The sequence below is a fragment of the Bos taurus genome, chromosome 27, assembly GCF_002263795.3.
Source record: "Bos taurus isolate L1 Dominette 01449 registration number 42190680 breed Hereford chromosome 27, ARS-UCD2.0, whole genome shotgun sequence".
NCBI lineage: Eukaryota > Metazoa > Chordata > Mammalia > Artiodactyla > Bovidae > Bos > Bos taurus.
The window spans coordinates 34,997,296-35,014,898 of NC_037354.1; the positions used below are offsets into that span (position 1 = coordinate 34,997,296).

The 17,603-nt window shown below is 39.9% G+C and overlaps 1 long non-coding RNA gene across 3 annotated transcripts in view; it reads left to right on the forward strand.

Annotated features, from left to right (window-relative positions):
• LOC101905820 (uncharacterized) overlaps nucleotides 1-17,311 on the forward strand; it is a 45,609-nt gene extending 28,298 nt beyond the window's left edge. For all 3 annotated transcript variants that reach the window (XR_009493168.1, XR_003032981.2, XR_003032982.2), the window contains one exon: nucleotides 17,140-17,311. This is a non-coding gene — a long non-coding RNA (uncharacterized lncRNA). The remainder of the gene's footprint in view (nucleotides 1-17,139) is intronic.
• The last annotated feature ends 292 nt before the right edge of the window (nucleotides 17,312-17,603 follow it).

The window sequence follows — 17,603 nt, forward strand, 5'->3', positions numbered from 1 at the left end:
GTCCCTTTCATCACAAGCCTCTTATCCTCATCCATCAAACAACAGATAGAATGAAAATCACAATCACAGAAAACTAACCCAAATGAACAAATGGATCATAGGCTGGTGCAACTCAGTAAAATTATGAGCTATGCACTGTAGGGCCACCCAAGATGGATGGGAGATGGTGGAGAGTTCTGAAAAAACATGGTCCACTGAGAAGGGAACGGCAAATCACTTTAGCATTCTTGCCTTGAGAACCCCCATGAACAGTATGAAAAGGTAAAAGATATAACATTGAAAGATGAACACTGCAGGTCAGTAGGTGTCCAATATGATACTGGAGAAGAGTGGAGAAATAGCTCCAGAAAGAATAAAGAAGCTGAGTCAAAGCAGAAATGATGCCCAGTTGTGGATATGTCTTCTGGTGAAAGTAAAGTTCAGTGCTATAAAGAACAATATTGCATAGCAATATGGAATGTTAGAACCATGAATCAAGGTAAATTGAAAGTGGTCAAAGAGATGATGGTGAGTGAACATTGACATTTTAGAAATCAGTGAACTAAAATGGATGGGAATGGATGAATTTAATTCAGATGACCATTATACCTACTACTGTGGGCAAGAATCCCTTAAAAGAAATAGAGTAGCTCTTATAGTCAACAAAACAGTCCAAAATGCAGTACTTGGGTGCAGTCTCAAAAACAACAGAATGATCTCGGTTCATTTCCAAGGAAAATCATTCAACATCACAGTAATCCAAGTCTATGCCCTAACCACTAATGCCAAAGAGACTGAAGTTGAACTTCATAGCTTCTATGAAGACCTATAAGACCTTCTAGAACTAAAACCAAAAAGAAAAAAAAAAAGTTGTCCTTTTCATCATACGGCAATGGAATGCAAAAGTAGGAAGTCAAGAGATACCTGGAATAACCGGTAAATTTGGCCTTGGAGTACAAAATGTAGCAGGGCAAAGGCTAAGAGTGTTGTGAAGAGAGCACACCGGTCATAGCAAACATTCTCTTCCAGCAACACAAGAGACAACTCTACACATGGACATGACCAAATGGTCAATGGTCAATGGAAATCAGATTGATTGTATTCTTTGCAGCCAAAGATGGATAAACTCTATACAGTCAGCAAGAAAAAAAAAAAAAAAAAAAGACCAGGAGGTCACTGTGGCTCAGATCATGAGCTCTTTATTCCAAATTCAGACTTAAATAGAAAATTGCTATGCTAGCATCCTCTGACCTCACATAACACTAATATTCAGCAAGTGTCTGGTGGAAAAATGAGCCTTGGTTTCTTACACCAGCCCTATTTGACCACTAAAAGCTTTACAGTTGATCTGTTTGTCCTGTATAATTCTGTGCCTTGGAAAGTCTGGTCTATAACTCATGTCCAAGTGGACAATGTTCCCATGGAGGGAAAAGGAAAAAGAAAGGGGTAGTAGAGGGAAAGGAAGGGAAGGAGACACAAAGACTTTGACTTTTCCTGCTTGGTTTGAAGGTGCTTTAACCTGCTAGTGACTTTTGATCCCACATCATTTTTAATAAAAGTCCTAATTGGCAGTTCTCACTCTATGTTACCGGAGTTTGTCACACGTTATTGAGAAGTAGATTCTTGTCTCATGTGCAGAAAGAATTCAGAGAGGGGAAAGGGAGGTGAGGAAAGCAAATGAGGGTTTATTTAAGCAATAATATGCTCTCAAGGCAAACCTAGACAGTGTATTAAAAAGCAAAGACATCCTTTGGCCAACATAGGTCCATATAGTCAAAGCTATGGTTTTTTCAGTAGTCATGTAAGGATGTGAGAATTGGGCCATAAAGAAGGCTAAGTGCCCAAGAATTGATGATTTTGAACTGTGGTGCTGGAGAAGACTCATGAGAGTCCCTTGGACTGCAAGGGGATCAAACCAGTCAATCTTAAAGGAAATCAACCATGAATATTTATTGGAAGGACTGACACTCAAGCTGAAGCTTCAATACTTTGGCCACCTGATGCAAAGAGCCAACTTATTGGAAAAGACCTTGATGCTGGGAAAGATTGAGGGCAGGAGGAACAGAGAGAGACAGAGGATGAGTTGGTTGGAAAGCATCACTAACTAAATGGACTTGAGTTTGAGCAAACTCCAGGAGATGATGAATGACAGGGAGCCCTGGCATGCCTCCATAGGATTGCAGAGAATTGGACAAAACTTAGTGACTGAACAAGAACAACAACAACAACACTCTCAAGGGGAGAGTGGGCAAACTATGATGACTAGCTGCCCTGAGTTTTTTAGCTAGCCAGTTATGTAGGGCTTAGAAATGAAGTAGTGGAATATTCACTGGGGAGAGAAGGGTTTAGAGTTGTATTCCCTGATTTTCATTGCATTTCCACCTTCCCTAGGAGAGGAAGAATTTGGGGGTTTATTTAACTTTGATTGGAAGTGTCCTGAAGCCTGTGCATGATGATAATGTTTTATCTGTGAGCCTAATTTTATTGTCATGAGGGCTTAATGACAATAGGTTGTATTTAGATGTCAGAGATTCCTGATTTTCCCCATGTTTCTTTGTCTGCCTCCAGGATATTATCACCTTAAAGGTGTGATTTTCTGTCTGTCTAGAGGTGTCTGCTTTACTTTTGTTTGCCCAGGGATCCCTGTTGTTTTGGCCTGTGTCCTCCTTCTCTGTTCATATCTAGATACCTGTGTGATCTAAAGATTTTAGTGGTCAAACATGACAGTCTTTATTTTGGAGCTGACTTTTAGACCATGGTACTTCCAGTAGTTGAATTGGATTATGCCTATTTTAGAGAACAGATCATTGGAGAGGCCCGAATTCTGTAGGCATCATTAATTCAATTACTTTATGAAAGAAAATACTCTTCTAAATTGTCTCCCTTTAGATAAAAGGGTTGTGTTGACTGTTCTGTAACTGAAAGAAAGGGAGTGGCTGCTGCTCCTGCTGCTGCTAAGTCGCTTCAGTCGTGTCTGACTCTGTGAGACCCCATAGACAGCAGCCCACCAGGCTCCTCTGTCCCTGGGATTCTCCAGACAAGAGTACTGGAGTGGGTTGCCATTTCCTTCTCCAATGCATGAAAGTGAAAATGAAATCGCTCAGTTGTGTCCGACTCTTTGCAACCCCATGGACTGCAGTCTACCAGGCTCCTTTGTCCATGGGATTTTCCAGGCAAGCATACTGGAGTGGTTGCCATTGCCTTCTCCAGAAAGGGAGTGGAGAGTACTGAATATGAGAGGTAACTAGTTTCGTGAAAAAGTTGGCTTAAAGCTCAACATTCAGAAAACTAAGATCATGGCATCTGGTCAACCACTTCATGGAAAATAGATAGGGAAACAGTGGAAACAGTGGTTGACTTTATTTTTCTGGGCTTCAAAATCACTGCAGATGGTGATTGCCACCATGAAATTATAAGACGCTTACTCCGTGGAAGGAAAGTTATGACCAACCTAGACAGCATATTAAAAGCAGAGACATTACTTTGCCAACAAAGGTCCGTCTAGTCAAGGCTATGGTTTTTCCAGTGGTCATGTATGGATGTGAGAGTTGGACTGTGAAGAAAGCTGAGCACTGAAGAATTGATGCTTTTGAATTGTGGTGTTGGAGAAGACTCTTGAGAGTCCCTTGGACTGCAAGGAGATCCAACCAGTCCATCCTAAATGAGATCAGTCCTGGGTGTTCATTGGAAGGACTGATGTTGAAGCTGAAACTCCAATATTTTGGCCACCTGATGTGAAGAGCTGACTTACTGGAAAAGACCCTGATGCTGGGAAAGATTGGGGTCAGGAAGAAAAGGGGACGACAGAGGATGAGATGGTTGGATGGCATCACCAGCTCAATGGACAAGGGTTTGGGTGGACTCCGGGAGTTGATAATGGACAGGGAGGCCTGGCATGCTGCAGCTCATGAAGTCTCAAAGAGTCAGACACGACTGAGCAAATGAACTGAACTGAACTAGTTTCATAGTTTTGTGGACAGACTTCCTTGGATAATTCCACATTTATCCACACTTTCTACTCTCACCCTTTCAGCTCTTCCTGTTTTTCCTTCATACTCTGAGGCTGCATCTCCTCTGGAGCATTGTGCATGGGTGCATGTTAAGTCACTTCAATCGTGTCTGACTCTTTGTGTCTCCACAGACCATAGCCCTCCAGGTTCCTCTGTCCATGGGATTTTCCAGGCAGGAATGCTGGAGTGGTGCCAGGGTCCAGCCCCGGTGGATCCAGGGAAATTCGAAGGAGAGACGGCATTGGCGAATACACTGGCTTTAATTAAATATTAATTAGAGATATAAAGAGTAATAGAATGAGATAGCTCAGTGGGAAAATTCAGTGGAGAAAAGAGGCTGAATGACTTGGTTTACGTGAAAAGCTAATAAAATTCCAAGGCAAGGAATTTACGTCACCTACATAGGCCACAGGCATCCTCCCGTTCTCCCGAAGTAGAGGAGACACTAAGGCCTCCCTGGTCAGATCTTAGAAGCCCAGACATAGTTAGTAGGCTTGACGAGCCTCCACTCCCCAGATGGGAATTCTGCCAGAAGATGAGAGAAAGAATGGCATGGGGAGACCAGTCTTTCTAGGAACTGATCCCATTTTTTATTTTTCCAGGGTCTGTTTTTATACACTGAGATGTTATATAAAAGTCACGCGGGATCAGCAGTCCTGACTTTTATTAAAGTCAGGTGCTTCATACAAATGTATACAGAGGTCTTAGGGGCGTTACATCATCTTCTGGCCAGGGGGCCTGCTGACAATTTATGACTCTCTCCTTGTGACAGCGGTCAGTCAACCAGAACACTTATTTCTCCAGGGGTGATTATTCTTAAAACAGATGCCACCTTCCGAAGGTACCAGATAAAGTTACATTCCTATAGGGTGAGGGTGTAGTGGGTTTTAATTAAGGAAAGAATTTGCTTAGCCTAAGGTCTAACGTGATTAATATCAAAGGTTAATACTTATTTCTTCTATATATTTATTAATGTGTATAAGGGCAGGGGATGTGGAGACTTAGCAGCAAACATTGGCTCAACAAATGAAAAACCCTTCACCAATACAATTTCTAATCAGCCCACTATACTATACTAATAGTTTTCTAACTTCTCTAAAGAACCTGTTTTTAGAAGGTTTAAAGCATCTCGTGCCTCTCACGGTTGGGAGGCTGTGAACAATCACATGTGGCTGGACAAGCCTGTCAGGCAGGCTAGAGAACCTTCAGAGGAGTTTCTAGGTTGAAACACTCCTGTCATGCCCAGGAATTATTATTAACTGGAGCTCTAAGTTAACTCCTTCTCTGAAAGAGGTGGTGGGGGACAGGCCCCCGTAAAGTCAGAGGTGTAGGTGAGAGCACAAAGCAGTAAAGTAGGCAGACTCTGGTTTTGGGGATAGATGCTCGAGAATTTCCAGAGGGACTCCTGAGGCTCAATCCCGCCTTTGTGTATGCCGAGCCTCCTTCCTTATGACATTTGCCATGGGCGGAGTTCCTCACGCTGGCTCCTGGCAGAGTGGGTTGCCGTTTCTTCCTCCGGGGGATCTTCTTAACCCAGGGACCAAACCCACATGCCTATGTCTCCTGCACTGCAGGTGGATTCTTTACCACAAGTACCCCTTGGGAAGCTAACCGACTAGGCTCTCTCCTTTGCCACTGTGTTCCTGTGGTTGCTTTCTCACTTCATTTCATCCAACAATGACCTTCATTTTATTTCAGAATCCCAGGAAGTCTTTTAATTTCTTATCTTCTACTTGTTTTCTTTCTGACTTTACTCTTATTTATTGGAAAAGTGGAGGCTGTTTTGGGTGCAAGTCTGTGAGTTTGAGTTGGAATCACACTATGTTTATTTTAAAAATTCATCAAGGATATACTTTTTTTAATTTGTTATTCCACAGTGTTCAATTGTTTACAGAAACGTTAAAAAATAAAGGCTTCTTTACCACATGCTCATGAAATGTGGGTCCTTTGTAAAAATCAGTCAATCAATCCTCCAATTAAAATAAATAAATTTAAATTTAAAAAAAGGAAAAGAAGAAAAAGAGATTTTATTTCTTATCTATCAACATGAAGAGTACGTCTTCCTTGTCAATTGTAATAAAAACTATAAATGCTATACTTCTAAATTTAACACTATATATATAAATACTATGCATCTTATATTGTTCACTATATACTAAGTGAACACTATATTACATGAATATAGGCATTATTCCAGCAATGCAAGTTGTGCAATATTGGCTGTGATAGAAGGCATCCTTGAATTCTTTATTTATAAGGCAGAACAGGAGTTTATCAAACTGACTGTAGTTCCTGTAAGTAGGTGAGAGGTGTTTAGAACATCTCATTCATTTTCAACTGAAAAATAAAAAAATGTCTGAGGTGTGCAATTGTCCAAAAATGGACAAGCTAAGCAATGACTAAATAAATAAAATTAGCTGTCTTTTCCTTATCCATTCTTAAACATGGAACTATATGTAAATATGCTTACATAATCCAAGCTTTTCTTCTCAGGGAATATTTTTTTAGTTATACCAAGAATTTTTTTTTTTTTAAACATGATGTAGTTTCTTCTGGGACACTATTAGTGTCTCTTTTTTATTTTTTTATTATTTTTACTTTTTTTTAAATTTTATTATTAACGATATTGTACTAGTTTTGCCAAATATCGAAATGAATCTGCCACAGGTATACCTGTGTTCCCCATCCTGAACCCTCCTCCCTCCTCCCTCCCCATACCATCCCTCTGGGTCGTCCCAGTGCACCAGCCCCAAGCATCCAGCATCGTGCATCGAACCTGGACTGGCGACTTGTTTCATACATGATATTATACATGTTTCAATGCCATTCTCCCAAATCTCCCCACCCCCTCCCTCTCCCACAGAGTCCATAAGACTGATCTATACATCAGTGTCTCTTTTGCTGTCTCGTACACAGGGTTATTGTTACCATCTTTCTAAATTCCATATATATGCGTTAGTATACTGTATTGGTGTTTTTCTTTCTGGCTTACTTTACTTTGTATAATAGGTTCCAGTTTCATCCATCTCATTAGAACCGACTCAAATGTTTTCTTTTTAATGGCTGAGTAATACTCCATTGTGTATATGTACCACAGCTTTCTTATCCATTCATCTGCTGATGGGCATCTAGGTTGCTTCCATGTCTTGGCTATTATAAACAGTGCTGCGATGAACATTGGGGTACACGTGTCTCTTTCCCTTCTGGTTTCCTCAGTGTGTAGTGTCTCTTTTTTAAAAAAGAGAAAGAGCGTATGTATTGGTTAATATTCAAAACACCATCCCAACCACTGACCAAAGCTAAGTATTTTCATAGTGTCCTTTGCTTTTCCTGTCCTTGCAGAAGAGCCAGCTACAAATTTATCTGTTTATTTGAAAGAAATTATATCAGGAACATGATTCTTAACATTTCTTGACTTGTTTTTTTCCTACAAACAATCCAGGGAAGTAGGACTGATTTATTATTTCCTCAGTACTAGAATGAAAATTGTATTGTGGACAGGTAATGCTGGTTTATCCAACATTTTGTTATCCTTGCTGGCTTCTTCAGAGCACTTTCAGTTTATGAACAAGTTGATATTTGTTCTTTCTTTAATTAGCAATGGTGACAGAAAATATTGATATTTCTATACTACTGATCAAATAGTATTCTATCAGATACTTCAGAAAATCTATCAGATAGTCTTAGTTGATTCTCCCGAAGATGTTCACATTAAATTGAAATTTAGATAAACATATATTAGCATAGAGTCTACAGAAAAATCAGGGTAAATCCATAAATAATTAAACTAATATATTATATTTAGTGAGCACTTACTATGTACCAGACACCACTTTTGTTCCTTTATGAGCAACGAGCAATTTCATCTTCATAACCTATGTATTCATTTGCTCAGTTGTGTCCAACTCTTTGCAGCCCCGTGAATGGTAGCCCACCAGGTTCCTCTGCCCATAGAATTTTCCCATGGGAGGCAAGAATACTGGAGTGGGGTCCTATTTCCTACTCTAAGGGATCTTTCTGACCCAGGTATCAAATCCAACCCTCTTGTATCTCCTATATTGGCAGGAAGAGCCTTTACCACCAGCACAATTGCAAATTCAAAGATGGATAAACTGAGGTATAAGGGGATTAAATAACTTTCTCAAGGTTACCTTTGCTAATGAAAAAGATAAGAGATATACTCATTAAAACTGGGAAAAAATGTAAGTGACAAGAACACTGGTTTTGAGCATTTATCATTGGGCTCTCTGAGTCAAGTAGTTCTTACACTGAATATTGGCTCTGTCAGTCAGTGAAGGAATGACCTTAAACTTGTACATTTAATTCTCATCAATTTTAAAATGAGGATAAAAATATCTCCTTCAAATGTATATATGTGTATATATTATAAAATATATCAGTTCATTTCAGTCGCTCAGTCAAAAATTGAGTCATGTCCGACTCTTTGTGACCCCATGGACTACAGCATGCTAGGCTTCCCTATCCATCACCAACTCCTGGAGCTTACTCAAACACATGTCCATCGAGTCAGTGGTAACATCCAACCATCTCATCCTCTGTCGTCCCCTTCTCCTCCCACCTTCAATCTTTCTCAGCATCAGCATCTTTTCAAATGAGTCATTTCTTCACATCAGGTGGCCAAAGTATTGGAGCTTCAGCATCAGTCCTTCCAATGAATATTCAGGGCTGATTTCCTTTAGGATGGACTGGTCTGATCTCTGTACAGTCCAAGGGACTCTCATGAGTCTTCTCCAACATCACAGTTCAAAAGCGTCAATTTTTCAGCACTTAGCCTTCTTTATGCACCAACTCCGACATCCTTACATGAATATTGGAAAACCAAAGCTTTGACTACACAGACCTTTGTCAGCAAAGTGATGTCTCTGCTTTCCAATATGCTATCCAGGTTTTTCATGGCATTCCTTCCAAGGAGTAAGTGCCTTTGAATTTCATGGCTGAAGTCACCATCCACAGTGATTTTGGAGCTCAAGAAAATAAAATCTGTCACTGCTTCCACTTTTCCCCCTTCTTTTTGCCATGGAGTGATGGGAGCAGATGCTATGATCTTAGTTTTTTGAATTTGGGGTTTCAAGTCAGCTTTTTTACTTTCCTCTTTCACCCTCATCAAGAGATTTTCTTTTTTAGTTCCTCTTACTTTCTACCATTAAAGTGGTATCATTGGCATATCTGAGGTCCTTGATATTTCTGCCCATGATCTTGATTCCAGCTTGTGATTCATCCCACCTGGCACATCCCCAAGAAAAAAAAAATGCAACAAGGCAAAATGACTGTTTGAAGAGGCCTTACAAATAACTGAGAAAAGAAGAGAAGCCAAAGGCAAAGGAGAAAGGGAAACATATACTGATCTGTATACAGAGTTACAAGAATATCAAGGAGAGATTAAAAAAAAAAAAAAAAGCCTTCTTAAATGAACATTGCAAAGAAATAGAGGAAAACAACAGAATGGAAAAGACTAGAGATCTCTTCAAAGGGAATATTTCATGCAAAGATGGACACAAAAAGGACAGAAACAGTAAGGACCTAACAGAAGTCGAAGAGATTAAGAAGAGGTGGCAAGAATACACAGAAGAACTGTACAAAAAAGATCTGAATGACCTGGATAACTACAGCGGCGTGGTCACTCAACTAGATCCAGACATCCTGGAGTGTGAAGTCAAGTAGGCCTTGGGAAGTATAACTATGAATAAAGCTAGTGGAGGTGATGGAATTCCAGCTGAGCTATTTCAAATCCTGAAAGATGATGCTGTTAAATTGCTGCACACAATATGCCAGCAAATTTGGAAAACTCAGCAGTGGCCACAGGACTGGAAAAGGTCAGTTTTCATTCCAATCCCAAAGAAGGGCAACGCTAAAGAATGTTCAAACTACCTTACATTGTGATCATTTCACATGCTAGCAAGGTGCTCAAAATCCTCCAACTAGGCTTCAATAGTATGTGAACCAAGAACTTCCAGATGTTCAAGCTGGATTTAAAAAGGCAGAGGAACCAGAGATCAAATTGTCAACTTCCTCTGGATTATAGAAAAAGCAAGGGAATTCCAGAAAAACATCTAGTTCTGCTTTATTGACTATGCTAAAGCCTTTGATGGTGTAGATCACAAACTGGAAATTTCTTTAAGAAATGGCAACAACAGACCACCTTACCTGACTCCTTGAGAAACCTATATGTAGGTCAAGAAGCAACAGTTAGTACTGGACATGGAACAATAAACTGATTCAAAATTAGGAAAGAAATACTTCAGGGCTGTATATTGTCACCCTGCTTATTCAATTTCTATGCAGAGTGATAGTGAAGTTGCTCAGTTGTGTCCGACTCTTTGCAACCCCATGGACAGTGACCAACCAAGCTCCTCCATCCATGGGATTTTCCAGGCAAGAATACTGGAGTGGGTTGCCATTTCCTTCTCCAGGGGATCTTCCTGACCAGGGATCGAACCCAGGTTTCCCGCATTGTAGGCAGACGCTTTACCATCTGAGCCACCAGGGAAGGCCAGAGTATCTCATGCAAAATGCTGGACTGGATGAAGCACAAGGTGGAATCAAGATTGCCAGGAGAAATATCAATAATCTAAGATATGCAGATGACACTTCCTAATGGCAGAAAGCAAAGAGGAACTAAAGAGCCTCTTGATGAAGGTGAAAGAGGAGAGTGAATAAGCTGGCTTAAAATTCAACATTAAAAAAAAAAAAATAAAAAGATCATGGCATCTGGTCCCATCCCTTCATAGAAAATAGATGGGGAAAATAAATAGGGACAGAATAGGAACAGACTTTTTTCCCCTCTTGGGCTCCAAAATCACAGTGGACAGGGACGGCAGCCATGAAATTAAAGTAGCTTGCCCTTTGGAAGAAAAGCTATGACAAACCTAGACAGCATATTAAAAATCAGAGACATTACTTTGCCAACAAATGTCCGTATAGTCAAAGCTTTGGTTTTTCCAGTAGTCATGTATGGATGTGAGAGTTGGACCATAAAGAAAGCTGAGTGCAGAAGAATTGATGCTTTTGTATTGTGCTGTAGAAGACTCTTGAGAGTCCCTTGGACAGCAAGGAGGGCAAACCAGTCAACCTTAAAGGAAATCAACCCTGAATATACATTGGAAGGGCTGAAGCTGAAGCTCCAATACTTTGGCCACCTGATGTGAAGAGCTGTCTCATTAGAAAAGACCCTGATGCTGGCAAAGACTGAGGGTAGGAGGAGAAGGGGGAGACAGAGGGTGAGATGGTTGGATGGCATCACCGACTGAATGGATATGAGTTTGAGCAAACTCTCGGAGTTGGTGATGGACAGGGAAGTTCGGCATGCTGCAGTCCTTAGGGTTGCAAGTCAGAGATGTTTGAGCAACTGTAGAACAATAATTCTGCATATAAGTTAGCTAAACAGGGTGACAATATACAGCTTTGTCTTACTCCTTTCCCAATTTTGAACCACTCAGTTGTTGCATGTCCTCTTCTAACTGTTACTTCTTGCTTGCATACAGGTTTCTCAGGGAACAGATAAGGTGGTCTGGTACTCTGATCTCCTTTAGAATTTTTCACAGTTTGTTGTGATCCACACAAAGACTTTATCATAGTAAATGAAGCAGAAGTAGATGTAGATGTTTTTCTACAACTCCCTTGCTTTCTCCATGATCCAGTTAATGGTTCCAATTTTATCTCTGGTTCCTCTGCCTCTTCAAAACCCAGGTTGTACATCTGAAAGTTCTCTGTTCATGTGCTGCTGAAGCCTAGTTTTAAGGATTTTGAGCATAACTTTAATAGCATGTGGGCTTCCCAAGTGGCACAGTTGGTTAAGAATCTGCTTGCATTGCTGGAGATGTAAAAGTTGACGGTTCAATTCCTGGGTCAGGAAGATTTCCTGGAGAAGGAAAATGGCAACCCACTCTAGTATTCTTGCCTGGAAACTTTCTCAGACAGGGAAGCCTGGCAGGCTTCAATCCATGTGGTCACAAAGAGTCGAACATGGCTGAGTACACATGCACGCACCTTATTAGCATTTGAAAAGAGCACAGTTGTTTGGAAGTCTGAACATTCTTTGGCATTGCCATTCTTTGGGATTGGAAAGAAAAGTGACCTTTTCCAGTCCTGTGGCCACTGCTGAGTTTTCCAATTTGGCTGGTATATTGAGTGCAGCACTTTAGCAGCAGCATCTTTTAGGATTTGAAATAGTTCCCAGGTAGAATTTTATCACCTCCACTAGCTTTGTTCATAGTAATGCTTCCTAAGGCCCACTTAACTTAACACTCCAGATTGTTCAGCTCTGGGTGAGTGACCACACCATGGTGGCTATCTGGGTCATTAAGACCTCTCTTTCATAGTTTTTTGTATATTCTTGTAACTTCTTAATCTCTTCTGCTTCTATTAGGTCCTTACCACTTCTGTCCTTTATCGTGCCCATCCTTCAGTGAAATGTTCCCTTGATATCTCCACTTTTCTTGAAGAGATCTCTAGTCCTTCTCATTCTAAGGCCTTCTTATCTCATGTGCTATTCTCTGCATTCTGTTGAGTATATCTTTGTCATTTCCCTTGCCCTTCACTTCTCTTCTTTCCTCAGCTATTTGTAAAGCCTCCGTAGACAACCACGTTGCCTCCTGTGATGAAAAGGACTTTTTTTTTTTTTTGGTATTAGTTCTAGAAGGTCTTCATGGAACTGGTCTACTTCAGCTTCTTCAGCATCAGTGGCTGGGGCATAGACTTGAATTACTGTGACGTTGAATGGTTTGCTTTGGAAGTGAACTGAGATCATTCTGTTGTTTTTGAGATTGCACCCAAGTACTGAATTTTGGTCTCTTTTGTTGACTATGAGGGCCACTCCATTTCTTCTAAGGGATTCTTGCCTACAGTGATAAATACCATGGCCATCTGAATTGAATTTGCCCATTCTTGTCCATTTTAGTTCACTGATTCGTAAGATGTTGATTTTTCACTCTTTCCATCTCATGCTTGATCATGTCCATGTCATGGAACTAACATTCCAGACTCTATGCAGTATTGTTCCTTACCGCATTGGACTTTACTTTCACCACCAGGCACATTCACTACTGACTGTCATTTCTGCTTTGGCCCAGTCACTTCATTCTTTCTGAAGCTATTAGTAATTGCCTTCCACTCTTCTGCAGTAGCATACTGACAACTTCTGACCTGAGGGGCTCACTTTCCAGTGTCATATCTTTTCACCTTTTTGTACTGTTCATGACGTCCTCTGGCAAGAATACTAGAGTGGGTTGCCATTTCCTCCTCCAGTGGAGCACAATTTGTCAGAACTCTTCACTGTGACCCACCCATCTTGGGTGGCCCTGCACAGCATGGCTCATAGCTTTATTGAGTTATGGAAACCCTTTCACCACAACAAGGCTATGATCCATGAAGGGATATTTAGTGATTACACATATATAAGTATTGCTTATAATGGAGTGTATGTGTACTGATAAATATTTGGACACTCACATAACATATATATATTACACATATTACTTTTAATCTAGTATTTTATGGGAGCAGAGCTTCCTGGTCATTCTGATTTGCATCTGTGAACAGCTTCAATGTGTTTCCCTGCTCGTCTCTTCCATACTGTATTTGAAAAGTTTTCTATTGATAGACTTTCAGATAATGTTAAATTTTTACTTACATGAACCAAGAAACTTCCAGATATTCAAGCTGGATTTAGAAAATGCAGAGAAACCAGATATCAAATTGCCAACATCCACTAGATCAGAGAATAAGCAAGGAATTCCCGAAAAGCATCTACTTCTGCTTCATTGACAATGCTAAAGGCTTTGACAGTGTTCTTAAAGAAATGGGAATACCAGACCACCTTACCTGCCTCCTAAGAAACTTGTATGCAGGTCAACAAGCAACAGTTTATTCAACATAGTTCTGGAAGTTTTGGCCACAGCAATCAGAGCAGAAAAAGAAATAAAAGGAATCCAAATTGGAAAAGAAGAAGTAAAACTCTCACTGTTTGCAGATGATATGATCCTCTACATAGAAAACCCTAAAGACTCCACCAGAAAATTACTAGAACTAATCAATGACTATAGTAAAGCTGCAGGATATAAAATCAAGACACAGAAATCCCTTGCATTCCTATACACTAATAATGAGAAAACAGAAAGAGAAATTAGGGAAACAATTCCATTCACCATTGCAACGGAAAGAATAAAATACTTAGGAATATATCTACCTAGAGAAACTAAAGACCTATACATAGAAAACTATAAAACACTAGTGAAGGAAATCAAAGAGGACACTAATAGATGGAGAAATATACCATGTTCATGGATTGGAAGAATCAATATAGTGAAAATGAGTATACTACCCAAAGCAATTTATAGATTCAATGCAATCCCTATCAAGCTACCAACAGTATTCTTCACAGAGCTAGAACAAATAATTTCACAATTTGTATGGAAATACAAAAAACCTCAAATAGCCAAAGCGATCTTGAGAAAGAAGAATGGAACTGGAGGAATCAACCTACCTGACTTCAGGCTCTACTACAAAGCCACAGTTATCAAGACAGTATGGTACTGGCACAAAGACAGAAATATAGATCAATGGAACAAAATAGAAAGCCCAGAGATAAATCCACGCACATATGGACACCTTATCTTTGACAAAGGAGGCAAGAATATACAATGGATTAAAGACAATCTCTTTAACAAGTGGTGCTGGGAAAACTGGTCAACCACTTGTAAAAGAATGAAACTAGAACACTTTCTAACACCATACACAAAAATAAACTCAAAATGGATTAAAGATCTAAACGTTAGACCAGAAACTATAAAACTCCTAGAGGAGAACATAGGCAAAACACTCTCTGACATACATCACAGCAGGATCCTCTATGACCGACCTCCCAGAATATTGGAAATAAAAGCAAAAATAAACAAATGGGACCTAATTAACCTTAAAAGTTTCTGCACATCAAAGGAAACTATAAGCAAGGTGAAAAGACAGCCTTCAGAATGGGAGAAAATAATAGCAAATGAAGCAACTGACAAACAACTAATCTCAAAAATATACAAGCAACTCCTACAGCTCAACTCCAGAAAAATAAACGACCCAATCAAAAAATGGGCCAAAGAACTAAATAGACATTTCTCCAAAGAAGACATACAGATGGCTAACAAACACATGAAAAGATGCTCAACATCACTCATTATCAGAAAAATGCAAATCAAAACCACAGTGAGGTACCATCTCACACCAGTCAGAATGGCTGCGATCCAAAAGTCTACAAATAATAAATGCTGGAGAGGGTGTGGAGAAAAGGGAACCCTCTTAACACTGTTGGTGGGAATGCAAACTAGTACAGCCACTGTGGATAACAGTGTGGAGATTCCTTAAAAAACTGGAAATAGAACTGCCTTATGATCCAGCAATCCCACTGCTGGGCATACACACTGAGGAAACCAGAAGGGAAAGAGACATGTGTACCCCAATGTTCATCACAGCACTGTTTATAATAGTCAGGACATGGAAGCAACCTAGATGTCCATCAGCAGATGAATGGATAAGAAAGCTGTGGTACATATACACAATGGAGTATTACTCAGCCATTAAAAAGAATACATTTGAATCAGTTCTAATGAGGTGGATGAAACTGGAGCCTATTATACAGAGTGAAGTAAGCCAGAAAGAAAAACACCAATACAGTATACTAACGCATATATATGGAATTTAGAAAGATGATAAAAATAACCCGGTGTATGAGACAGCAAAAGAGACACTGATGTATAGAACAGTCTTATGGACTCTGTGGGAGAGGGAGAGGGTGGGAAGATTTAGGAGAATGGCATTGAAACATGTAAAATATCATGTATGAAACGAGTTGCTAGTCCAGGTTCGATGCACGATGCTGGATGCTTGGGGCTGGTGCACTGGGACGACCCAGGGGGATGGTGTGGGGAGGGAGGAGGGAGGAGGGTTCGGGATGGGGAACACATGTATACCTGTGGCGGATTCATTTTGATATTTGGCAAAACTAATACAGTTATGTAAAGTTTAAAAATAAAATAAAATGAAAAATGAAAAAAAATAAATTGAAACAAGCAACAGTTAGAACTGGACATGGAACATATATGTATATATATGTGTATATGTATATGATATATACATATATGTATATATATGTATGTGTCTCATATATATGTGTGTGTATGTATATACATATATATATACATATATGTGTATATATATGTCTGTCTCATTTACACATGTTTTACATGGGTCAAAGAAAGTCATGTACAAGGAAACAGAGAGGAAAAGAGCAATGCTTTTTGTGATGAAGGAAATAATTACTACTTTTTCTGTTTCTATCTACAGAGGAAGAGAACTTCCAACAGTCCTCTGTGCATTTCTGATAGGGTCCTACATATACATGTTCAAAACAAACTCCTTCTTCACCGCCTTCCACTTCAGCACTCCAAAACCAAACTGGTTGTCACCCGCTGTACAGTATGTCAGTAGTAAAATGTATCACTATCCATTGTGTCAGAATGCTTATGTCTTTTGTTGCTGCTGTTCAGACACTAAGTCGTTTCCGACACTTTGCCACCTCATGGACTGCAGCATGCGAGGTTTCCCTGTCCTTCACTGTCTCCCAAAATGGTGTTCGCCTTTTTTATGGTCCAACTCTCACATCTGTACATGACTACCAAAGAAACCATAACATTGACTATATGGACCTTTGTCGGCAAAGAGATGTTTTTGCTTTTTAATACACTGGGTAGGTTTTTTATACAGCATTACCTTTTAATGTGGCTATCACCAATGATTCAGGAAAAAATTAAAACAAAAAAAAACTTGGGTTTAGAAACTGTGGAGTACAGGCATAGATTGTGACATTATAAGCTGTCTTATTATACTAGTTTATTAAAATACCTGTAGACATGACTGAGCGACTTCACTTTCACTTTCATGCGTTGGAGAAGGAGATGGCAATCCACTCCAGTATTCTTGCCCGGAAAATCCCAGGGACAGGGGAGGGTGGTGGGCTGCCGTCTTTGGGGTCGCACAGAGTCCGACACGACTGAAGCGACTTAGCAGCAGCAGCAGTGTAGTAAAATTACACAGCTTTTATTAACAATTAAAATGTAGCATTTCAATTTTCCTGTGTTTCTTTTAGAACTGTGGCTAAGCAATATTGTCAAAAGCCATACCGTGGAGAAAAGATATACCAAGAAACTCACCATTAACCGACCTGATTCAAGAAGGAAAAAATCTGTTTTTAATCCCCTTTTGTGATGGATTAAAACTTCAGTCTCACAAAGCAAAAATAAATCCTGTGAGTGCAAGTATGCAGGCTTGTGTCTATTGATTCTGTTTTCAAACCCAATTTCATATGCCCAATGCACAATGAGACCAAGCAAACCGAAATGTCTGAGGAGTTTGGATCAGTGAAAGGTTTATTGCAGGCTAATGCAAGGGGGAGGGTGGCTCCTGACCCTGAAAACTCTGAATTACTCAAAAGGTTTCAGCAAAGCACTTTTAAAGGCAAGGTGAGAGAGGTTGATTGTTGAAAACTTTTTGGCATTGAAATCTTTTATTTTTGCAGCTACCCACCTAGGTCAGTTGAGGATGTTCCTGTAA